Genomic DNA, 26,287 nt, shown 5'->3' with positions numbered 1-26,287 from the left:
GGCAAGAAAAAACAGAACAAAGAGAAAACAATAAGCTAACAGATTTAAATCCTAACACCAATAATTGTATTAAATTTAGTTGGTCTAAATCTATTAATTTAAAGGAGAATGGTAAGTGAGTAAGTGACGTTGCTCAGTTGTGTCCGACTCTTTGTGACCCCATGGACTATAGCCCCCCAGGCTCCTCTGTCCATGGGATTCTCCAGGCAAGAATACTGGAATGGGTTGCCATTTCCTTCTCCAGGGGATCTTCCCAACCCAGGGATTGAACCCAGGTCTCCAGCATTGTGGGTAGACACTTTAACCTCTGAGCCACCAGGGACGCTCAAAAATTAAATAGTATGACCCAACTTAATGTTCTCTCCAAGAAACCCACTTCAATCATAACAGCATAAGTAGGTTGAAAGTAAAAGGGTAGGAAAAGATATATCGCACACTGATTAATTTTCTTTAAAAGTAGGAGTGGTTGTATTAATGTCATATAGAGTAAACTTCAAATGAAAACAGAAACTTACCACGTAAAAGAGGGAATATACATAAGGATAAAAGGATCAATGCATGAAGAAGACAGTGATGCTAAACATGTATTCATCAAACAACAGAGTTTCATCTACATGAAGCAAAAACTAATACAGCCAAAATGAGGGACAGGAGATCCACAATTATAGTTGGAGACTTCAGTGCCATATTCTAAGCAATTGATAGAAAAATTAGATGGAAAATAAGCAAGGGTATAGAAGAAGTCAACCATATCATTAACCAACAGTATCTAATGGACATTTACAGAACTGTCTGGCCAATAATAGCAGAATACACATACTTTTGAAGTGCCCATGGAACATTCATCAAGATAGACTCTGTCTTTGGCCATAAAACAAACCCCAACAAATTTAAAAGAGTTCCAATCACACAGAGTGTGCTCTCCAGCCCCAGTGGAATCAAACTATAAACCAACTGGAAACTAGAAACTAACACAAAGATAACAGAAAAATCTCCAAACACTTGGGAACTAAGCAACATAGTTCTAAATAATCCATGGGTCAAAGAAGGAGGCTCAAGGGAAATCAAACAAAACATTGTACAAAATAACAGTGAAAGAATAACACATTAAAATTTGTGGGACACAACTACAGTAGTGCTGAAGGGAGATCTACAGCACTGAATTCTACATTCGAATTTACAGCACTACATTAGAAAATAAGAAATGATGCAAATCAATAATATAAGCACCCACTTGAAATGGAAAGGCAAGAACTTGAGCTTAAACCAATTTTGAAAAAGAAGCATGAACTGGGAGAGATAATGCTACCATCCCATGGAAGCCTTACTATATAGCGTCGGTAATCAGTTCAGTGTGGTATGGGTGGGGGTGTAGATACACAGACTGGTGTTTAGCTGGGGTGGGGCAGGTGTTGTCAAAAAGGTTTGCTGTTGTATTAGGCCACCCTTTTTCTAGTCCTTTGGGTAGGGAGAGAGGGCCCCTCAAGGAGCTTTTCTTGTTTGTGCCTGTTGATGGTTCCAGGTTGCAGACTTTCCTGGCTCTTTGTTCTGGATACATCAGAGGCAAGGGGAAACCCAGAGAACTCACGGCTTTGTTCTTCCTGAAGTCCTGGGTTCCCTAGTCAAGTCCATCTTCTTCTTTCCACCTTTTAAAGTCTTTATATTTTTTTTTTTATGTCAGATTTTTTTTTTTTTTAGTTGTTCGAGGGGCTTTTCCATGTTGATTAGACCAGGAAGTCGGATTTCTTTCTGGGTCTTTTTGAAACCTAATTCTGTCATGTAAGCTATTTAACCATCCCTTCCAAGTTGTATGCCCCTCCCAAATTCAATTAATTTGTCCTCTGGTCTTTATTCCAGTTATTGATAAGAAATCTTGAGCAGAACACAGAGTTATGGAGTCTGTCTCTCTTTTCTTTCCCTTGTGCTTTATTTATTGTCTATCTCTGGCCTGTTAGTGTTTTCTGGCTCACATCCCAAATTCTGCATATTGGCTCCAATTTGTCTATTCCATGATTACTCTCTTCCTATGAATTTATTCTTGGTCTATCACAAAATAGCCCTGCCAAGAAACTCCCATTTATGGTTAAAATATATGAAAAACCTCTTGCTTACAAAAAGATGATGTGATGGTGGTAGCTCTGTATATACATTAGCATGTGGGAACACTATTTGACCAAGAGAACTTTTTTTCCCTCCTCACCCTTCTCTTTTCTGAACCTCAGTCGGGCCTGGAGCATAGACGCTTCTAGACTGCCAAGGAATGCTCATATGAGATGAATCTTTTCTTATGGTCTAAGATTTTATTTTCAAAATCTATCATTTCCAATGAATTACCAAATGCCAGACACTGTGTTAAGAGCTTTGCATATACTCTTTCTAATCCTCATAGTAGTGCCAGGAAAAAGAAATGAGTATAATAACCATTTTTCAGAGAATGAAACTTAGGCACAGAGAGGGTGAGTAACTATCCCAAACTCACACAGTCAGAATTTGAACCCAGGTCTCTATAACTACAGATCCCAAACTCTTCCTCATGATGTTATATTGCTTTCCCTAATGACTTTGCAATAAAGAGACTGAATCCTTGACTTGGCATAACAGCTGACCCAACTGGCTACACTAATTCACCGTAAGCTCTTGGGTCTCATTGCTGCCTTAGCGTGAATTTCTTTTTCAGCTTCAACCAAATGTGGAGCAGGGCTATGAAGAAGAGGGAGAAGGTTTGGGGAATTTTGATTAGGAGGAGCAAGGGAGTATGTCACCACAGGGATAGTGGTGGTGGTTTAGTCGCTAAGTCATGTCCAACTCTTGTGACCCCATGGACTATAGCCTGCCAGGCTCCTCTGCCCATGGGATTCTCCAGGCAAGAATACTGGAGTGGGTTGCCATTTCCTTCTCCAGGGGATCTTCCCAACCCAGGAATCGAAGCTGGGTCTCCTGCATTGCAGGCAGATTCTTTACCAATTGAGCCATGAGGGATAGTAAAAACCCGGATTATGAGCCACAATTCCAGGGTGGTAGGCCTATCAGGGCAGTGTTGAAGCAAGTGCTCTCACAGGTAAGGATAGGAGGAGGACTGGGCAGAGAGTAAGAAGAGCTCATTTTTTAAAGCATTGTAACATTTTTAAAGTGCATTTTTATTGAGGTATTAGTGATTCACAGTATTATATTAGTTTCAGGTTTACAACATACTGATTCCAAATTTTGATAGATTATACTCCAATTAAAGTTATTATAAAATATTGGCTCAATTCCCTCTACTGTACAATATATCTTATAGCTTATTTATTTTATATGTATTAATTTGTACTTCTTAATCCCCGACCCCTCTCTTGCTCCTCACCTCTCCCCAGTGGTCAGCACTAGTTTGTTCTCTAATCTCAGCTGTCAGTAACAAGCGGTTTGACTTTGGGTGAATTACTTGGCCTGTCTGCATCTCAATTCTGTCATCTGTCATTGAGATGGTTGGTATATCAGAGGGTACACGCAGATATCCTATGGGCTTAATAAGGCCAACAGAGTTGTTTTGTTTATAACTCTGGCTACATCAGAGTTACTAAAAATCTGATTTTAAACACCTTTAGGAGGGACATGTGCTTTCCAGATCAGCACGTGCTCCACCATGCTGTCTGTCCGCCTTATGTGGGTGGCTGCACTCAGTTTATCTACCAGTTCCTGAAGGTGTTTTGGGTTTTGGCCATTGGCCTGGTGCCTCCATTAACTTCCTAAAGAGATGTCTGGCCCTCATCTTCTATGGATGTTATATTCATCATCATCATATATAAGTCTATGCTAGCAGGCCCCAGATGGTGAAGGAAAGTCAGTCCTGGACTAGGCATTAAAAGGGCTCCAGGCTAGCATCTGCCTCACGTCACTGAGCAATCCAAGGTGAGTCGGGCAACTTTCTGATTTTGTTCACTTATCTGTGAAATAACATGCCCCACTATGTTCACAGTGTCATTGTGGAAACCAAATAGTATCAATAGTATGAAAAATCACTGAAAACCAAGTGACTACCTAAATGTGAGGAATTGGTTACAGCTGCTTTGTTGCCAATAGACACCAGCATAGAAGTGCCTGTTGGTTATAGTGGGTGCCATCCTGATGGGCTGAGGCATCCATTGTGGTGGGTTGGTACCTGCAACAGATCAGTTGTACGGTATTTTGAGTACCACCCCAGTGGTTGTCTGGAAGGACAGACAAGGACACTGTTGTCTAAATACAAACTGGTTGGCTGCACATTATAACATTTCAGTGTAAAGATTTATACACACCTAATTTGACTTTCAGAGAAGGCACTGGCACCCCACTCCAGTACTCTTGCCTGGAAAATCCCATGGATGGAGGAACCTGGAAGGCTGCAGTCCATGGGGTTGCTGAGGGTCATATACAACTGAGCAACTTCACTTTCACTTTTCACTTTCATGCATTGGAGAAGGAAATGGCAACCCACTCCAGTGTTCTTGCCTGGAGAATCCCAGGGATGGGGAAGCCTGGTGGGCTGCCATCTATGGGGTCGCACAGAGTCAGACATGACTGAAGTAACTCAGCAGCAGCAGCATCAAGTTGACTTTGTTTTTCTTTTTCCTGTGTAAGGAGTGACACATTTGAAAAGGACTATTATTCAGAAGTGTGGGGATTCAAATGCAGTTGAGATGGTCAGGCAGGACCTCTTAATGTTATGTCACCAACTGTAGAAGGCTGCCTGGTGACCTTCAAAAGATATCTCTGCTATCTAACCTTTAGAATCCATGAGTGTAATCTTATTTGGAAAAAAGATCTTCACAGATGTAATTAGGTTAAGGGTTCAGAGATCATCTGGATTATCTGGATGGAACCTAAACCTAATGATGTGTCCTAATATAAGACAAACATGACATAGATAAAAGGAGAAGAGGAGAAAACTGTTTGAGGATGGAGGCAGAGATTGGAGTGGTGCAGCCACAAGCTAGGGAACATCTGAAGCCAACAGAACCTGGAGGAGGCAAGGAAGGATTCTCCCCTAGAGCCTTTGGAAGCACAGCCAAAACTAAAATAAATAAATAAATACTTAAAAAAAAAAAATCACCAAGAACATAATGCCATATGGTATTCTAAGCAGGGCATGGACTCCAGTGTGACAGAAAGGAAGGATGAAGGGAGAGAGGGAGGGAAGGAGGGAGAAAGAGAAAAGAGAGGCAGGAAGAGAGGGAGAGGGGAGGACGGAGAGGAAGAAGAAAAAAGGAAGGGAGAGAAGGAAGGAGGAAGAGGAGGTGGGCAGGAAGAAAGGAAGTCTCTATGTTTTCAATAAGCTCACAGTTTAGTAGTTCTCAGTTCAGTCACTCAGTCGTGTCCGACTCTTTGCAACCCCATGAATCGCAGCATGCCAGGCCTCCCTGTCCATCACCAACTCCCGGAATTTACTCAAACTCATGTCCATCAAGTCAGTGATGCCATCCAGCCATCTCATCCTCTGTTGTCCCCTTCTCCTCCTGCCCCCAATCCCTCCCAGCATCAGAGTCTTTTCCAATGAGTCAACTCTTCGCATGAGGTGGCCAAAGTACTGGAGTTTCAGCTTTAGCATCAGTCCTTCCAATGAACACCCAGGACTGATTTCCTTTAGAGTGGACTGGTTGGATCTCTTTGCAGTCCAAGGGACTCTCAAGAGTCTTCTCCAGCACCACGGTTCAAAAGCATCAATTCTTCGGTGCTCAGCTTTCTTCACAGTCCAACTCTCACATCCATACGTGACCACAGGAAAAACCGTAGCCTTGACTAGACAGACCTTTGTTGGCAAAGTAGTGTCTCTGCTTTTGAATATGCTATCTAGGTTGGTCACAACTTTCCTTCCAAGGAGTAAGCGTCTTTTAATTTCATGGCTGCAATCACCATCTGCAGTGATTTTGGAGCCCCCAAAAAGTAAAGTCTGACACTGTTTCCACTGTTTCCCCATCTATTTGCCATGAAGTGATGAGACCAGATGCCATGATCTTCGTTTTCTGAATGTTGAGCTTTAAGCCAACTTTTTCACTCTCCTCTTTCACTTTCATCAAGAGGCTTTTGAGTTCCTCTTCACTTTCTGCCATAAGGGTGGTGTCATCTGCATATCTGAAGTTACTGATATTTCTCCCGGCAATCTTGATTCCAGCTTGTGCTTCTTCCAGCCAGCGTTTCTCACGATGTTCTCTGCATATAAGTTAAATAAGCAGGGTGACAATATAGGGATAACCATATAAACAATTAAAATGCAATTTGATAAAATTGGTGGTACAGATATTTTCAGGGTACCATGGGAACCCGTAGGGAGAGGTCCCCACTCTGTGAAAGAGGCAGGAGCTGTGGAGGAAAAGAAAAGCCTTAGCAGAATAATTCACTAGGCAAACAGAGGGTAGCAGCCCCAGCTGAAGAAGTACCAGCAAGGCTTGAGAAGACAGGAGATACGAGCAAACACCAGCAATGTGGGAGGACCAGAGTGCTCAGTGCTGTGGAGGAGTGTGGGGTTTGGAGGCTCACAGGCACAGAGACCTTCAGTGCCACAGGAAGGGGTCCGGATGGTATTCTAAGAATACTGGAAGCCATTGGGGGAATTTAAGTGGAGAGAAATGAGAATGATACAGATCCAGGATTAACTTCTAAACCAATCATTTCTATCTTCTGTAGGAAGAATCAGTTGAAAATAAGATCAAGCCTGGAGCCAGGAGACCAGATAGAAAGCTGTTGTAAATATCCAGATAAGATGTGTTATGGTGGCCTAGACCCTAGCTATTCAAAGTGTGGTCCAAGATCAGCAGTGTGTATGTCACCTAGGAACTTGTCACACGTGCAGAATCTCAGGCTCCATTCCCCACCTGTGGAATCACAATCTGCAGTATAACAAGATCCCCAGGTGTCCATATTAAAATTAGAGAAGCATTGGCCAAGACTCAGTGGGGTGGGGAGGAGGATATAGACATGAGAGGGTTATTAAGGTGGAACTGACAGGATCTGGTATCAGATGTAGTGATCCTTTTAAAATTAACTTATTTTTCCAGCTACTGACATTTCCATTTTTCATCAGTGAGAGCTCTGACTGATGACACACTCCCCTGGAGTAAGTTCACACCACAGCTGAGGAGCTGGCCTCTCTGTGGGTTTGGAGCTATCTGTAAGACAGAAAGCCCCTGCAGATGGCTCCTGATACAGCTCAAAATCAATAAAATATAAAATAGAACAGTATAGGATAATTCCATGATTTTTTTGTTTGTTTGTTTGTTTTTTTTTATCAGAGCAGATTTGGATTCCAGTTGTTTCAATAACTTCTTTAAATCTTTTCAAAGACAGCAGTTGACTTTCATTTAAAAGCACTGGAGGAGAGGGAGGAATTGAATTACCTTGAGAAGTTTGGAGAAGTAACATGTGACCTCTTTATTCTAGTTGCAAAGGACACAAGGTTTCCTTGCTTTCATTGTGACTATGTTTGTCTGTGTACGTGTGTGTGTTAGTCGCTAAGTCACGTCTGACTCTTTGTGACCCCATGGACTGTGGCCCACCAGGCTCCTCTGTCCATGGGATTCTCCAGGCAAGAATACTGGAGTGGGTAGCCATTTCCTTCTCCAGGGGATCCTCCCAGCTCAGGGATCAAATCCAGGTCTCCTGCATTACAGGCAGATTATTTACCATCTGAGCCACCAGGGAAGCCCTTCATTGCGGCTACATATCTTAAAACCAAGAGTTCACAGGTTTCTATAACTGCTGTTCAAAATATGGGAAATGGTGGGTGGGTTGCTCTGAAGCATCCTTAAATACCAGAGGCTCCAGAGAAGAATCATTCCCCGTGAATAATAATTCCCATATGCCATTTTTAGAAGGAAACTGACTTCACCCATGAGTCACCATGTTTATTTCTATTAGATTAGGATGACAGTTACTTCAGCTGCTGACCTCTTGTTTCTCTGTCCTCTGAAAACTCCAAGGAAAGTTGTCAATTAATGGAAAAGAATAGTCTCCATTAGATCATGGCAGCCATGGTGGAAAAGCTTGAGACTCCCTTCTAATTTCAAGTTAGGAGGAAACTTATTCAGACATTTGTTCAGCACATATTTGCTGGATGCCTACCAAGTTCAAGGCATTGTGCTAAAAGGGTTCTTAGTTGCAATCAACAGGAACCAACTCTAGTTAACCTAAGGAGAAAAGTAATTCACTGGCAGGAAATCAGGTAGCAAACAGAGTTGACAGGAAGGCTGATAAGCCAGGCTTGGAAACGGTCTGAAACTGAGGGAAGTTCAGGGGTCAGCATCCTAGCCAAGCTCACACCCAGCAACAGACTGGACACTGCCCACCACCACTGTCACCACCAACCACTGCCAATGACAACTTGGATGCTACAGCTGCTGCCATCAGAAGGAATTGGAAACTGTCCCTTGCTTCTTTGCAACACTGGCTTTAGATTCCAAGTCCCGACAGGAGGCCTCGGTTGACTGAGCCTAGGTCATTGCCCATGTCTGGGCTGCCAAAGGTCAGGGAGAGTGAATGTCCAGCATTTTCAATTTTCTCAGTGGAAGGCGGGCCCTGCTTCCCATCACAATTCATACAATGGGAGTTCCCTATCATACTCTCTCCCGAAGTGTTCTCATCCTGCCCCTTGCGTTCAAATACAACATACTCATGGGACCCATGTTTCTTTCTCCAGCCAACATCTCTACTGAGCTTCAGACTCATATGTCTACAGGCCTTCATGGCATTTCCATTTGGATGTCTAATTAGCAACTCAAACTTTTCATGGCAGATAAGAAATTCTTGATTCCTCATCTCTGCTCCTACAAGCCTCCATCTCCCTCAGACAGTCTTACCTCAATGAACAGCACCACCAATCAGCTACAATCCCAGGAATTTCCCTCCATTTCTCTTTCTCCCATCCTCCACAACCAGTCCCTAAGGATTTCCCACCAGTAGCTAAGGATGTCCTCTGATTTCTACCTCCAAAATATATCTCAAGTCAGCCTTCTTCTCCACTTCTTCAGCACTACTATTGGAGCTCAAGCCATTAGCATCTTTTTGCCTGTAACAGTCACCTGTGCCATACAGGGCACAAGTGGAAGCAGATGGCACACTCAAAAGAGATTAACTGAAAAGAATATGATGATTATTAACTATAATTCTGTATATATTATTATTGCTATATATATTATATATTATTACTATAAACCATTATGTGTAAACCATTCAGTTCAGTCACAGAGTCATGTTTGACTCTTTGCAACCTCATGGACTGCAGTATGCCAGGCTTCCCTGTCCATAACCAACTCCCAGAGCTTGCTCAAACTCATGTCCTTCAGGTCGGTAATGCCATCCAACCATCTCATCCTCTGTCATCCCCTTCTCCTCCTGCCTTCAATCTTTCCAAGCATCAGGGTCTTTTCCAATGAGTCAGTTCTTCACATCAGCTGGCCAAAGTATTGGAGTTTCAGCTTCAGCATCAGTCCTTCCAATGAATATTCAGGACTGATTTCCTTTAGGATTGACTGGTTGGATCTGCTTGCAGTCCAAGGGACTCTCAAGAGTCTTCTCCAACACCACAGTTCAAAAGCATCAGTTATTTGGCACTCAGCCTTCTTTATGGTTCAACTCTAACATCCATACATGACTGCTGGAAACACCATAGCTTCAACTAGACAGACCTTGTTGGCAAAGTAATGTCTCTGCTTTTTATTATGCTGTCTAGGTTTGTAATAGCTTTTCTTCCAAGGAGCAAATGTCTTTTAATTTCATGGCTGCTGTCACCATCCACAGTGATTTTGGAGCCCAAGAAAATAAAGTCTGTCACTGTTTCCACTGTTTCCCCATCTATTTCCCATGAAGTGATGGGACTTCGTTTTTTGAATGTTGAGTTTTAAACCAGCCTTTTCACTCTTCTCTTTCACTTTCATTAAGAGACTCTTTAGTTCCTCTTCACTTTCTGCCATAAGGCTGGTGTCATCTGCATATCTGAGGTTATTGATATTTGTCCCTGCAATCTTGATTTCAGCTTGTGCTTCATCCAGCCAGGCATTTCGCATGATGTATTCTGTGTGTAAGTTATTAGCAAGGTGACAATAAACACCCTTGTCATACTCCTTTCCCAATTTGGGACCAATCCATTGTTCCATGTCCGGTCCTAACTGTTGCTTCTTGACCTACATGCAGATTTCTCAGGAGGCAGGTAAGGTGGTCTGGTATTCCCATCTCTTGAAGAATTTCCCACAGTTTGTTGTGATCTACACAGTCAAAGGCTTTAGTGTAATCAGTAAAGCAGAAGTAGATGCTTTTCTGGAATTCTCCTGCTTTTTCTATGATCCAGCATATGCTGGCAGTTTGATCTCTGGTTTCTCTGCTTTTTCTAAATCTACCTTGAACATCTGGAAGTTCTTGGTTCACATACTGTTGAATCCTAGCTTGGAGAATTTTGGGCATTACTTTGCAAGCGTGTGAGATGAGTGCAATTGTGAGGTAGTTTGAACATTCTTTGGCATTGCTTTTCTTTTGGATTGGAATGAAAATTGATCTTTTCCAGTCCTGTGGCCACTGCTGAGTTTTTCAAATTCACTGGCGTACTGAGTGCAGCACATTCACAGCATCATCTTTTAGGATTTGAAATAGCTCAGCTGGAAATCCATCACCTCCACTAGCTTTGTTTGTAGTGATGCTTCCTAAAGCCCACTTGACTTTGCACTCCAGGATGTTTGGCTGTAGGTAAGTAGATCACACCTACTAGTAGTCAATAGTGATGGTGTAAACCATTAACTATTGGTCATTAACCAAGGTGAGAGCAGGCCTAAGAGAACAACCCAAAGATGGGGAAGTCTTGGGGAAAGCACAAGGAGCTGCAAGAACACAACTCCAGCCAGGACCTGGCTGAGGAAGGAAGGAAATGGGGCAGGGAGCAATGGCAACGAGTTCCCACATCCCTCAGCTCTCACCTTTGGTCACCTGCCAGTGCCTCCCGTGGCCTAAACTCAACCAGAAACCAGCCAGCAAAGAGGCCCTGGAGATGCTATCTATGGGGATCAGCCTTCGAGATCAGAGAAAGGCAGACAATGAAATGATATAGAAGATAAAGAGGTTAAGGGGAATAACCAACACATCTTCTGATTGGTCACTTTACTTTTCCTATTCCCAATCCCCCAAACTGATTCTCCACAGAGCAACAAGAGTGATCCTTTATAATGCAAGTCATACCATGGGCCTGTTTAACCCATCCAGTGGTTTCTCATCACACATAAAATCAAATCCAAGCTCCTCACTATGGCCTACATTGCCCTTTGTGATCTGGCCCTGCTTCTTTGATTCATCTCCCACTCCTTTTCCTTGTTCACTAAGTTCTAGGCATGTGCCAAACTCAGTCTTATCTTAGAGTCTTTGCATTTGCTATCCCTCTGTCTGGAACATTCTTTCCTCAGCTGACTGCATGGCTTCCTACTTACCCAATTTTAAACAGTCCTTTGTCCAGTTATTTTCTATCACAAGACTTTCTTTCATTTTCTTCATGGTATCAAAGGATTTTGAAACCACCATTTAGTATCTGAGTTCCATTGAAGATGCCTGCGTAATTATCCAAGTATAGATGTCAATTAAATAGTTGGATATATGAAGTCTTTTTCGTGTTTCAGGCTTTGGGGCTTTCTGTTTTTTTCAGTGTATTTTAATTTAATTTTAATTTATAAAAATTCTTCCCAGGTGGCACTAGTGGTAAAGAATCTGCCTGTCAATGTAGGAGAAGCAAGAGAGATGGGTGTGATCCCTGGGTCAGGAAGATCCCTTGGAACAGGAAATGGCAACCCACTCTGGTATTCATGCTTGAAAAATTCCAAGGACAGAGGAGCTTGGTGGGTTATAGTCCATGGAGTCGCAAAGAGTAGGACACAACAGAGAGAATGAGAGAGAGATGGGATTAATCATAAGTTTAAAGAGTTGTATACCTCCACCTAACCAACATCACAATCAAGCCATAAAATATCTTCAATTCTCCAGAGAGTTCCTCCATGCTCCTCCAGCCACCCAATGATCTGATTTCTATCCCATAGACTCATTTTGTCTGCTCTTGAACTTCATATAAATGAAATCATATGGCATATAGTCTTATGTCTGGTTCCTTTTGTTCAACATAATATTTTTGAGATTCATCTGTGCTGTTGCATATGTATAAGTAGTTTGTTCCTTTTTACTGGAGATTAATATTCCAGTGTATTAATTTACCACAGCTTTCCCTTTTTCCTGTTCATGGGTGTATATTTTGGTCCTCCATCAAAGGTCTGTATAATCAAAACTATGGTTTTGCCAGTAGTCATGTATGGATGTGAGAGTTTGACCATAAAGAAGGCTGAACACCAAAGAATTGATTCTTTTGAGCTGTGGTGTTGGAGAAGACTCTTGAGAGTCCTTAGGATGGCAAGGAGATCCAACCAGACCATCCTAAAGGAAATCAGTCCTGAATATTCATTGGAAGGACCGATGTTGAAGCTGAAATTCCAATACTTTAGCCAGCTGATGTGAAGAACTGACTCATTGGAAAAGACCCTGATTCTGGGAAAAATTGAAGGCAGGAGGAGAAGGGGTCAACAGAGGATGAGATGGTTGGGTGGCATCACCAATTCAATGAACATGAGTTTGAGCAAACTCTGGTAGACAGTGGAGGATAGGGAAGCCTGCCGTGCTATAGTCCTTGGGGTCACAAAGAGTTGGACACAACTTAGAAACTGAACAACAACAACCAGTTTTTGAGTATATGAATAAGGCTGATGTAAGCATTCTTTTGGAGAAGGCAATGGCAGCCCACTCCAGTACTCTTGCCTGGAAAATCCCAGGGACAGGGGAGCCTGGAAGGCTGCAGTCCATGGGGTCGCGAAGAGTCGGACACAACTGAGCGACTTCACTTTCACTTTTCACTTTCATGCATTGGAGAAGGAAATGGCAACCCACTCCAGTGTTCTTGCCTGGAGAATCCCAGGGACGGGGGAGCCTGATGGGCTGCCGTCTATGAGGTCGCACAGAGTGGGACACGAATGAAGCGACTTAGCAGCAGCAGCAGCAACAGCAGCAGCAAGCATTCTTTATACAAGTCTTTTTGTGGACCTATGATTATAATTCTTTTGGAGAAACACCTAGGGAGTGAAATTGTTAGGTCACAGGGAAAATGTATGTTTAATTTTAGAAGAATCTGGTAAACAGTTTTCTAAAGTAGCTTACCATTTCCACCAACAATGCATGAGATTTTCCATTGCTCCACATCTTTGCTGACATTTTATGCTGTCGATTATTTTTATTTTAGTTATTCTAGAGGGTGTGAAATGATTTTTCATTGCATTTCCCAGATGACTAATAACATTGAGAGTATTTTCATGTGTTTACTGGCCCTTCATCTACCTTCTTTTGTAAAGTGACTTTTGCCCATTTTTTATTATGTTTCTGGTCTTTTGTCTGTTACGTGTGTTATGAACACTCTCTCTGATCTGTGGCATGACTGTTCACTTTCTTACTGGTGTCTTTTGATGAGAAATTTTTTATGTTGAGGAAGTTTCATTTATCCTTATTTTTTCTTCTATGTCAGTGCTTTGTATGTCTTGGAAAAAACCTGTTGCCTATCCCTAGGTCATGAAAATATTCTCCTACATATTCTTCTAGAAGCATTATAGTTTTAATTATATTCAACTGAATTTAGGTATATGATGCATCTCAAATTAATTTTTAAGTAAACAGTGATGTAGGGGTTCAAGGTTCATTTTTTTTCATTAAGAATATCTGGCTATGGGACTCCCCTAGTGGTCCAGTGGCTAAGACTCTGTTCTCCCAACTCAGGGGCCCCCATTTGATCCCTGGTCAGGGAACTAGATCCCACATGCTACAACTTAAGATCCTGCGTGCTGCAACTAAGACCCAGTGAAGACAAATAAATAAATTAAAATAAATTAAAAGAACATATATCTGGCTATTCTCAGTACCATTTATGAAAAGACTATCCTTTCCTTGTATAACTGCCTTTGCACCTTCATTGAAAATCAACTGTATGTATGTATGTATGTATATATATATACACACACACATATAATATTTATTATATTTTTTACAGTTCTCTCTATTCAGGAACATTTCATGCAAAGATGGGCACAATAAAGGACAGAAACAATATGGACCTGAAAGAAGCAGAAAAGATTAAGAAGAGGTGGCAAGAATACACAGAAGAACTATACAAAAAAGATGTTATGACCCAGATAACCACGATGGTATGATCACTCACCTAGAGCCAGACATCCTGGAGTGCAAAGTCAAGTGGGCCTTAGGAAGCATCACTACAAACAAAGCTAGTGGAAGTGATGGAGTTTCAGCTGAGCTATTTCAAATCCTAAAAGATGATGCTGTGAATGTGCTGCACTCAATATGCCAGCAAATTTGGAAAACTCAGCAGTGGCCACAGGACTGGAAAAGATCAATTTTCATTCCAATCCCAAAGAAAGGCAGTGCCAAAGAATGTTCAAACTACCTCACAATTGCACTCATCTCACACACTTGCAAAGTAATGCTCAAAATTCTCCAAGCCAGGTTTCAACAGTACATGACCTGAGGACTTCCAGATGTTCAAGCTCTTCCAGATGTTCAAGCTGGATTTAGAAAAACCAAAGGAACCAGAGATCAAACTGCCAGCATCCGTTGGATCATCGAAAAAGCAAGAGAGTTCCAGAAAAACATCTACTTTTGCTTCATTGACTACACTAAAGCCTTTGACTATGTAGATCACAACAAACTGGAAAATTCTTCAAGAGATGGGAATACCAAACCACCTTACCTGCCTCCTGAGAAATCTGCATGCAGGTCAAGAAGTAATACTTAGAAGCAGACGTGGAACAATGGACTGGTTCCAAATTGGGAAAGGAGTATGTCAAGAGTGTTTATTTTCACCTTGTTTATTTAACCTATATGCAGAATACATCATGTGAAATGCCAGGCTGAAGCACAAGCTGGAATCAAGATTGCAGGGAGAAATTTCAATAACCTCAGATATGCAGATGACACCAGCCTTATGGCAGAAAGCGAAGAGGAACTAAAGAGCCTCTTTATGAAAGTGAAAGAGGAGAGTGAAGAAGCTAGCTTAAAACTCAACATTCTGAAAACAAAGGTCATGGCATCTGGTCCCAGCACTTCATGGTAAATAGATGGGCAAATAATGGAAACAGACTTTATTTTCCTGGGCTCCAAAATCACTGTGGATGGTGACTGCAGCCATGAAATTAAAAGACGCTTGCTCTTTGGAAGAAAAGCTATGACCAACCTAGACAGCATATTAAAAAGCAGAGACATTACTTTGCCAACAGTGGTCTGTCTAGTCAAAGCTACGATGTTTCCATTGGTCATGTATGGATGTGAGAGTTGGACCATAAAGAAAGCTGAGTGCCAAAGAATTGATGCTTTTGAACTGTGGTGTTGGAGAAGACTCTTGAGAGTCCCTTGGACTGCAAGGAGATCCAACCAGTCAATCCTAAAAGAAATCAGTCCTGAATATTCATTGGAAGGACTGATGTTGAAGCTGAAGTTCCAATACTTTGGCCAGCTGATGTGAAGAACTGACTCATTGGAAAAGACCCTGATGCTGGGAAAGATTGAAGGCAGGAGGAGAAGGGGGTGACAGAGGATGAGATGATTGGATAGCATCACCAACTCAGTGAACATGAGTTTAAGCAAACTCTGGTAGACAGTGAAGGACATGGAAACCTGGCATGCTGCAGTCCATGGGGTTGCAAAGAGTCAGACATGCCTGAGCTACTGAACTGAAGTGAAGTGAATGTGATGATATTAGGAGGTGAGTCTTTGGGAGGTGGCTAGGTCATGGGGGTGGAGCCCTCATCAGTGGGTTAGTGCCCTTATAAAGCAGACCCGAGAAAACTCTCTCTTTATCTCCCCATCATGTGATGACACAGACAGATGATGGCCATCTGTGAACCAGGAAAAGTGCTCTTACCAGACACCAAATCTCTCAACACCTTAATCTTGGACTCTCAGCGCCCCCAAACTGTTAGAAATAAACTTCTGTGATTCATAAGCTGCTCAGTCTGTGATAATTTTGTTATAGCAGCCTAGACTGAAATGGGTTTGGACTCAACAGCAACACCTCTGCTATTCTAGGCCAAAAGCAAGCAGTGTTTACTCAGGAAGAGGTGACCATGGTGTTTTGTCCTAAACACAAACACTAATGTTCTGATATTCATCCAGTGTGAGGGCCTGTGCTGGGTACGGGGGATACGGAAATGAATGACAGACCCATTCTCTGCCATCGTGGAGCTCATAGTCTAGTAGAGAAAGCCAGATCATTAAGAAGAAAACAAAGAAAGAGCACTTCAGGTTGTAAGGAGAGCTATGACGGGAAAAGAGAGGGAGGCATGGGCAGAGTCAAGGGGGGAAGGGGAACCACTGCGGAAGGTCAGCATTTTTCATAGAAATAAGACAAACTTGCTTTGAGAAGTTTTCATTCTAATGAGGGAGCCAGACTACAAACAAGTAGACAAAAGAATTAACCTAATTGTGGGTTATGATAAAAGAAACAACAAAGAAACAAAGGATGGTCAGAGAAGGTCTCTCCCAGGAGGTGCTATTTCAGCGGAGACCCCATGGGTGAGAAGGAACAAGCTAACCCCAGAGCTGGGTAAAGAACATTCCAACCAGTGGGAACAAGAAATCTAGTCTCCAGGATGGGGAAAAGCTGGTCATTTCCAGAAAGGAGGCCAGTGTGGCCTAGTGGACAAAAGGCAGTTTGGAAGGAAATGAGGTTGGTGAGATCCACAAAGGCCAGCTCAACCCAGGGTGAGGAGCAGGATTGTTATTCTAAATGCACAGAGAGAAGAAAACAGTTGCTTGCAGTCTGCTGTTCCTTGGCCTTTTGGTCCAGACTGGTCTTTCTCAGTAAACTTTCATTGGACAGATGGGTACAGGTTGTCAGTGAGAAATATGAAATGTCTGAAAGCAGAATAAACTTGTTGTTCAGTCGCTCAGTTGTGTCCAACTCTTTTGCAACCCCATGTACTGTAGCCTGCCAGGCTCCTCTGTCCATGGGATTTCCCAGGCAAGAATATTAGAGAGGGTTGCCAATTCCTTGTCCAGGGGATCTTCCCCACTCAGGGATTGAACCCTCGTCTCCTGCATTGGCAGGCAGATTCTTTACCACTGAGCCACCAGGGGAGCACAAGGTATCAATTGCATACCATAAAATTCACCCATTTTAAGTGTACAATTCTCTGTGTCCCTAAGTTTTCTTAAAGACATCTACATGAGAACTAAGGAGATTTGTAAGCAGAGGACAGAACCTTTATCTTTCCTTCAAATAAAGGGATTCATATGGGTAATCATACTCTCTGAGCAAACAGCTCTGCAATTGTTAGTATATTCCTTCCAACTAGTCATCTTAAAGATTACAGTATTTGTTCCATCTTATAAAACAGAGAGCCTAAGGAGCAGGGAAATTAAACAATTTAGCTGAAGTCAGACATTTAGCCAGAACTAGACTTCAAAACTGAACTGTTACACAAGCCATATTCTGATTCTAATTGCTTAATATGGGTTGGTTTTCCCTGTTTACAGATGGCTACTCTTGTTGTGTGTTCATCTCACTCAATTGAAGTCCGGAAATGTGAAAGGGCTCCAGGAATTCAAACAACCTTAAGGCCCCATTTCAGATTGCTAAACACAGATTAAGTGTGAATAATACACTCCAATGCTATAAATGAAGAAATAAGATGTTTGCCTCTTTGTTTTTGGAGTAATATATGAAAGTTTATGTTGATCCTTTAAAAAGTAGGTAGAACATTCCATCACACTGGTCCCGAAATCAGTTTCTCAGAACTTTGGCTAATGGCATGTAGCCATAACAGGAATGTATAGATAATTGCTCACAAGCAGAATGTGAAATATGAAGATATTATTGCAAAAGACCTTAGTATTTTCAAGAATATATTAACAGAAGTATAACATTCAGTCCAAAACATTTGTAAATTCATCCTGTTCGTTTATCCAGCAGTTTTGAGCTCCTTATAAAGTATCCTACAGAGCTAAGCGAGGATTTTACCATTCTGAAACCCAAAGTCCCAGAGCAGGACATGTGTATGATCTCTCTAGACTCCAGTCAGCATCGGCTAAGAGTTGGAGAGGGACAGGGAGATCAAAAGGTGTTTGCTGGGATCACCTGAGAACCTAGCACAGTGCTGGGAATGAAGTAGGTGCTCAGTAATTGGATTTTAACCTGAAGACAATGGGGAGGGGAAACAGTATTTTATTTTCTTATTGTCTGTGCATTTATTTTTTTTTGTTTGTGCGTTTAAAAAAAAACCCTTTTCTTGAGTGTAAGCGTAGAGGTTGGTGAATTCTCACAAGCTAACCACACTTGTATAACCAGATATTTTTAATATCACATTTTTTTAATTTTAAAATTTTTATTCTTCATTTTTTAATTGTAGTATAGTTGATTTACAATGTTCCACGTGCACAGCAAAATGACTCATATATATATGTATATATATATATATATATATATATATATATACACATACATATGTATGGCATCCCTGGTGACTCAGTGGTAAAGAACCTGCCTGCCTATGCAGGAGACGAGGTTTGATCCCTGGGTGAGGAAGATCCCTGGAGAAGGAAATGGCAACCCTCTCCAGTATTCTTACCTGAGAAATCACATAGACAGAGGAGCCTGGCAGGCTGCAGTCCATGGGGTCATTAAAGAGTTGGACACAATGCAGTGACTAACCAACAACAGCAACATATATATATATATATATATACACATATATGTGTGTGTATATTTGTAATATATATATATTCCCTTTCAGATTCTTTCCCATTATAGATTATTACAAATATTGCATATAGTTCCTGTTTTATGTAAATATATATTTATTTATATAGATATATCAGGTATATCTATAAGCTGTTCAAGCTGGCTTTAGAAAAGGCAAAGGAACCAGAGATCAAATTGCCAACATCTGCTGGATCATGGAAAAAGCAAGAGAGTTCCAGAAAAACATCTATTTCTGCTTTATTGACTATGCCAAAGCCTTTGACTGTGTGGATCACAATGAACTACGGAAAATTCTGAAAGAGATGGGAATACCAGACCACCTGACCTGCCTCTTGAGAAACCTGTATGCAAGTCAGGAAGCAACAGTTAGAACTGAATATGGAACAACAGACTGGTTCCAAATAGGAAAAGGAGTATATCAAGGCTGTATATTGTCACCCTGCTTATTTAATTTATATGCAGAGTACATCATGAGAAACTCTGGGCTGGATGAAGCACAAGGTGGAATCAAGACTGCAGGGAGAAATATCAATAACCTCAGATATGCAGATGACAACAGCCTTACGGCAGAAAGCGAAGGGGAACTAAAGAGCCTCTTGATGAAAGTGAAAGAGGAGAGTGAAAAAGCTGGCTTAACAGGACATGGAAGCAACCTAGATGCCCATCAGCAGATGAATGGATGAGAAAGCTATGGTACATATACACAATGGAGTATTACTCAGCCATTAAAAAGAATACATTTGAATCAGTTCTAATGAGATGGATAAAACTGGAACCTATTATACAGAGTGAAGTAAGCCAGAAAGAAAAACACCAATACAGTATACTAACACATATATATGGAATTTAGAAAGATGGTAACAATAACCCTGTGTACGAGACAGCAAAAGAGACACCGATGTATAGATCAGTCTTATGGACTCTGTGGGAGAGGGAGAGGGTGGGGAGATTTGGGAGAATAGCATTGAAACATGTATAATATCATGTATGAAACGAGTCGCCAGTCCAGGTTCGATGCACGGTACTGGATGCTTGGGGCTGGTGCACTGGGACGACCCAGAGGGAGGGTAGGGAAGGGAGGAGGGAGGAGGGTTCAGGATGGGGAATGCGGGTATACCTGTGGTGGATTCATTTCGATATTTGGCAAAACTAATACAATATTGTAAAATTTAAAAATAAAATAAAACTTAAAAAAAAAAGCTGGCTTAAAACTCAACATTCTGGTAACGAACATCATGGCCTCTGGTCCCATCACTTCATGGGAAATAGATGGGGAAACAGTGGAAACAGTGGCTGACTTTATTTTTGGGGGCTCCAAAATCACTGCAGATGGTGATTGCAGCCATGAAATTAAAAGATGTTTATTCCTGGAAGGAAAGTTATGACCAACCTAGACAGCATATTAAAAGCAGAGACATTACTTTGCCTACAAAGGTCCATCTAGTCAAGGCTCTGATGTTTCCATTGGTCATGTATGGATGTGAGTGTTGGACCATAAAGAAAGCTGAGTGCCAAAGAATTGATGCTTTTGAACTGTGGTGTTGGAGAAGACTCTTGAGAGTCCCTTGGACAGCAAGGAGATCTAACCGGTCCATCCTAAAGGAGATCAGTCCTGGGTGTTCATTAGAAGGACTGATGTTGAAGCTGAAACTCCAATACTTCGGCCACCTGATGTGAAGATCTGACTCATTTGAAAAGACTCTGATGCTGGGAAAGATTAAGGGCAAGAGGAGAAGGGGACGACAGAGGATGAGATGGTAGGATGATGTCACCGACTCAATGGATATGAGTTTGGGTAAACTCCAGGAGTTGGTAATGGACAGGGAGGCCTGATGTGCTGCAGTCCATGGGGTCGCAAAGATTTGGACATGACTGAGCGACTGAAATGAACTGATATCTGTAAACCCAAATTCTTTACTTATCCCTCCCCACACCATTTCCCTTTGGTAAACTTGTTTGTTTTCTATGTTCTGTATGTTTCTGTTTTGTAAACAGGTTCATTTGTATCATTTTTAAAGACTCTACATGTAAATGACATCATATATTTATCTTTGACTTACTTCACTTAGTATGATAGTCTCTAGGCCCATCTATGTTGCTGCAAATGTTACCATTTTATTCTTTTTTATGGCTGAGTAATATTCCATCCAATGGAGGATTTTTAACAAAGGAATAAGCAAAAATGAGTCAGACATGCCCTTTGCGCTGGAGGAGGTGAGACAGATGACCACAGGGGAGACAGACGACAAAATGACTACATTATAATCCACATGCTGAATGGTCTAATAGAATTGTGTCCGTGGTACCTAGGGACTTGGTGGAGAAAGTGGCTCATTTTACCACGACTTAATGAAGTCCTCCCATTTGTTATGGATATTAAAGGATAAGAGCTTGTCAGATGGAGAAGAATAGAGACAGAACTTTGCACTTAGAATGAGTGTGGACAAAGGCAACTTGGGAAGAAACCCGTGAAGGACAGTGCAGGAGCCCTGGAGCATGAACATTCTCTGTTGACCCCAAAGCCCTCTCCATCTGATACTCTTTTTCCCTGCCCTCTTACAGCCCAACTTCTCCAAAGAGCCATCTCCTTAACACTGCCTCTTCCTCCTCAGCTCCCATCCACTCCTCAACCCACTTTGATCTATCTTCCAGACTGTACTTTATTGAAAATACTCTTGCTGAGGCAGCCAACATCCTTGTTGGTAAATCGAAGGAATGTCTTTTTTTATTTCTATCTTGCCTCTCAGTAGTATCCAGAAGTCAGTCATTGTTTCTTAGCACAATCTCTTTTCTTGGTTCCTGTGACACCCCACATTGAATTTCTTCAAGCTCCTCCTTCAGTGTCTTTTGCTGGATCTCTCTCTCTGTTTGCACAGAGAGTAAATACGAACACATGAAAAGTGTTTATAATAGTTTATGATAAATAGTAAGCACTTAATAAATAATATTTATTATTATGTCAGGTTTTCTGATGGTATCTTTTTCATTTTACCAGTTTTGCTATTGATTTATTTTTAATTTATTACCCAATCTCTAAATTTCATTACTTCTCAGGACTTATGCTTTATATACCATCCATAATTATGAGTCACAAATTTCTATCTCTAACCTTTCATATCCACTGAGCCCTTTTTTCAAACAGTAGGCAGAGTATTCTTTTTGAGACTTACATATCATCATATTTACTGCTGAAATATTGAGTACTTTCCCCTAAGATTGGTAATAAGGCAAGTATGTCCATCCTTATCACTTTTATTCGATATCATACTGGCATACTGGAGGTTCTAGCCAGTTCAATAAGTCAAGAAAAAGAAATAAGAAGCATATAAATTATAAATAAAGAAGTAAAGCTTTTAATTCAGATAACATAATTGTGTATAAAAATGTAAGGAATCTAAAAAAAGTCACTAGAGCTAATAAGCAAATTAAGTAAGGTCACAAGATACAAGGTTGATATACAAAATTAATTGTATTTCTATATATCAATTATAGTAGTGAAAAAATTGGGAAATGAAAAATTTTAAACATTATTATTTATGATATCATCAAAAAACTTCAAACACCAAGAGAAAAATCTAATAAAAGACATTTAAGCTCTCAAGATTGGGAAAAAAACACATTACTGAAAGAAATTAAAGACCTAAATAAATGGAGAGATACATCATGTTTGTGGATTGGTAGAATTAATATAGTTAGGATGTTAGTTCTCCCAGGAATGACCTATGGATTTAATGTAGTCACATTTATAAGCCCAAGAAATTTATCTTGTAGAAATTGGCAAGTTGATTCTAAAATTTATATGATAATGCAAAGGTCCTAGCCAAAACAATCTTGAAAAATAAAAACTTTGGATGATGCACACTATCTGAATTAATACATACATACTCTAAATCTGGGCTTCCCAGGTGGCTCAGGTAAAGAATCACCTGACAACCCAGGAGACCGGGGTTCAGTCCCTGGATTGGGAAGATCCTCTAGAGGAAGAAATGGCAATCTACTCCAGTATTCTTGCCTGGATAATCCCATGGATAGAGAAGCCTGGCGGGCTACAGTCCATGGGGTCACAAAAAAGTTGGACATGACTTATCAACTAAACAATAACTCTAAACCTACTGTGCGGTACATAAAGATAGACAAAGAGATCAATGGAACTGAATCAGTTCAGTTCAGTTGCTCATTCATGTCCGACTCTTTCTGACCCCATGGACTGCAGCATGCAGTCCATAATTCCCTGTCCATAATCAACTCCTGGAACAAACAAATCTCCCAGAGTTTGCTCAAACTCATGCCCATCGAGTCAGTGATGCCAACCAACCATCTCATCCTCTGTCATCCCCTTCTCCTCCTGTCTTTAATCTTTCCCAGCTTGAAGGTCTTTTCTGACTGAGTCAGTTCTTCACATCAGGTGGCCAAAGTATTGGAACTTCAGCTTCACCATCAGTTCTTCCAATGAATATTCAGGACTGATTTCCTTTAGGATTGACTGGTTGGATCTCCTTGCAGTCCAAGGGATTCTCAAGAGTCTTCTCCAACACCACAGTTCAAAAGCATCAATTCTTTGGCACTCAGCTTTCTTTATGGTCCAACTCTCACATCCATACATGACTGCTGGAAACACCATAGTTTTGACTAGATGGACCTTTGTTGGCAAAGTAATGTCTCTGCTTTTTAATATACTGTCTAGGTTGATCATCGGAGAAGGCAATGGCACCCCACTCCAGGACTCTTGCCTGGAAAATCCCATGGACGGAGGAGCCTGGTAGGCTGCAATCCATGGGGTCGCGAAGAGTCGGACACGACTGAGCGACTTCACTTTCACTTTTTACTTTCATGCATTCGAGAAGGAAATGGCAACCCACTCCAGTGTTCTTGCCTGGAGAATCCCAGGGACGGGGGAGCCTTGTGGGCTGCCGTCTATGGGGTCGCACAGAGTCGGACACGACTGAAGCGACTTAGCAGCAGCAGCAGCAGGTTGATCATAGCTTTTCTTCCAAGGAGTAAGCGTCTTTTTAATTTCATGGCTGCAATCACCATCTGCAGTGATTTTGGAGCCCCCAAAAATAAAGTCAGCCACTGTTTCCACTGTTTCCCCATCTATTTCCCATGAAGTGATGGGACCAGAGGCCATGATCCTCATTACCAAAATGTTGAGTTTTAAGCCAGCTTCTTCACTCTCCTCTTTCACTTTCATCAAGAGGCTCTTTAGTTCCCCTTCGCTTTCTGCCGTAAGGCTGGTGTCATCTGCATATCTGAGGTTATTGATATTTCTCCCTGCAATCTTGATTCCAGCCCGTGCTTCATCCAGCATGGCATTTTGCATGACGTACTCTGCATATAGGTTAAATAAGCAATGTGACAATATACAGCCTTGATATACTCCTTTTCCTATTTGGAACCAGTCTGTTGTTTCATTTCCAGTTCTAACTGTTGCTTCCTGACCTGAATACAGGTTTCTCAAGAAGCAGGTCAGGTGGTCTGGTATTCCCATCTCTTTCAGAATTTTCCACAGTTTATTGTGATCCACAGAGTCAAAGGCTTTGGCATAGTCAATAAAGCAGAAATAGATGTTTTTCTGGAACTTTCTTGCTTTTTCGATGATCCAGCAGATGTTGGCAATTTGATCTGTGTTTCCTCTGCCTTTTCTAAAACCAGCTTGAACATCTGGAAGTTCATGGTTCACATATTGCTGAAGCCTGGCTTGGAGAATTTTGAGTATGAGTTTGCTAGTGTGTGAAATGAGTGCAATTGTGTGGTAGTTTGAGCATTCTTTGGCATTGCCTTTCTTTAGGATTGGAATGAAAACTGACCTTTTCCAGTCCTGTGGCCACTGCTGAGTTTTGCAAATTTGCTGGCATATTGAGTGCAGCACTTTCACAGCATCATTTTTGGGGGATTTGAAATAGCTCAGCTGAAATTCCATCACCTCCGCTAGCTTTGTTCATAGTGATGCTTCCTAAGCCCCACTTAACTTCACATTCCAGGATGTCTGGCTCTAGGTGAGTGATCACACCATCATGGTTATCTGCATCATTAAGACCTTTTTTGTTTAGTTCTTCTGTGTATTCTCGCCACCTCTTCTTAATATCTTCTGCTTCTGTTGGGTCCATACCATTTCTGTCCTTTATTGAGCCCATCTTTGCATGAAATATTCCCTTGGTATCTCTAATTCTCTTGAAGAGATCTCTCTTTCCCATTCTATTGTTTGCCTCTATTTCTTTGCATTGATCACTTAGAAAGTGTTTCTTATCTCTCTGCTTGTTCTTCTTTGAAACTGCATTTTTATGGATGTATCTTTCCCTTTTTCCTTTGCCTTTTGCTTCTCTTCTTTTCTCAGCTATTTGTAAGGCCTCCTCAGACAACCATTTTGCCTTTTTGCATTTTTTCTTCTTGGGGATGGTTTTGATCACTGCCTTCTGTACAATATTATGAACATCCGTCCATAGTTCACATTAAGAGGATTTCAACACATGCATTTGGGAGTGGGGTGGGGCATACAATTCATTCTAGCAAAAGAAATAAGAGTAAACAAGAAATGATCTTTCCTGTGCCTATTGTACACCTAAATTGTAGAAGACTTAAGCATGACTTCTGAATGCTATCATTGTAATGCAGAAGCACATAAGCAAATGTTTAGGAGACTGGAAAACTATTTGTGTTACTTAGCAGCTGTAATGTTGAGAAACATATTTTATGTCTTGTGTTCACTGTAAAAATATAAACAATCTTTCATCTTTGAGTGTTCTTCCAGCTCTTAATTTTTAGAATCTTTTTTAATATTATGGAAGTAGCCATGAAACCAAACCAGATAATACAAGCTACATTGACTAACTGAGACATTCCAGAGATTAATGGAGTTAACTGCTGTAAGTTGCAGCAAATAGGGAGGGTCCCAAATTTTGAAGGAGACTTTTTTTTTGAGGTGGAGCACCTGCTGAGAGTTGTGGTGGGGTGGACCCAGCTCCCCACCTTGCCCCTCACAGCACTAACATGATTCTTTTGTCTTCCACCCCTGTATCTGACTTCTTGCCTTGGTAACTAGTCTTCATGAGGTTAACAGATCTTTTTTTTTTTAATTTTAGAAACACAAAATTATGTCATACTCAAATAATAAGACTCTAGGCCTGTCTGTGTAGTTGCAGACACTTCACATGGGTTAACTGATTTAGACAATAACTTGTGTAGCAATTGCTGAGATGGTGGGATTTCTATAGAACCTTGTCTTGCTTGTGTCCTTTACCACTGGTACTTTTCCTTAAAGTTACATCTTCAGAGTTCCAAGAAGATTCAGGAAGTAAGCAGGCTTGCAGACTAAATATACCCTCAGTTGTTTTCAGCTAAAAACCCCAACATGTCTTTCTTATTTTATGTAATAATACATCAATGCAAAATACCATTGTCATTATTTATAGACTGTTGTATAGCTTAATATAATACTCCTCAGGTGTTGAGTGTCTTGAGCTATTGTTTTCTCAAATTCCAACGAAGTCTATAAGGATTCTGTACAAA

The sequence above is a fragment of the Bos mutus genome, chromosome X, assembly GCF_027580195.1.
Source record: "Bos mutus isolate GX-2022 chromosome X, NWIPB_WYAK_1.1, whole genome shotgun sequence".
In the NCBI taxonomy this organism is placed as follows: Eukaryota; Metazoa; Chordata; class Mammalia; order Artiodactyla; family Bovidae; genus Bos; species Bos mutus.
This window is presented reverse-complemented; position numbering follows the sequence as displayed.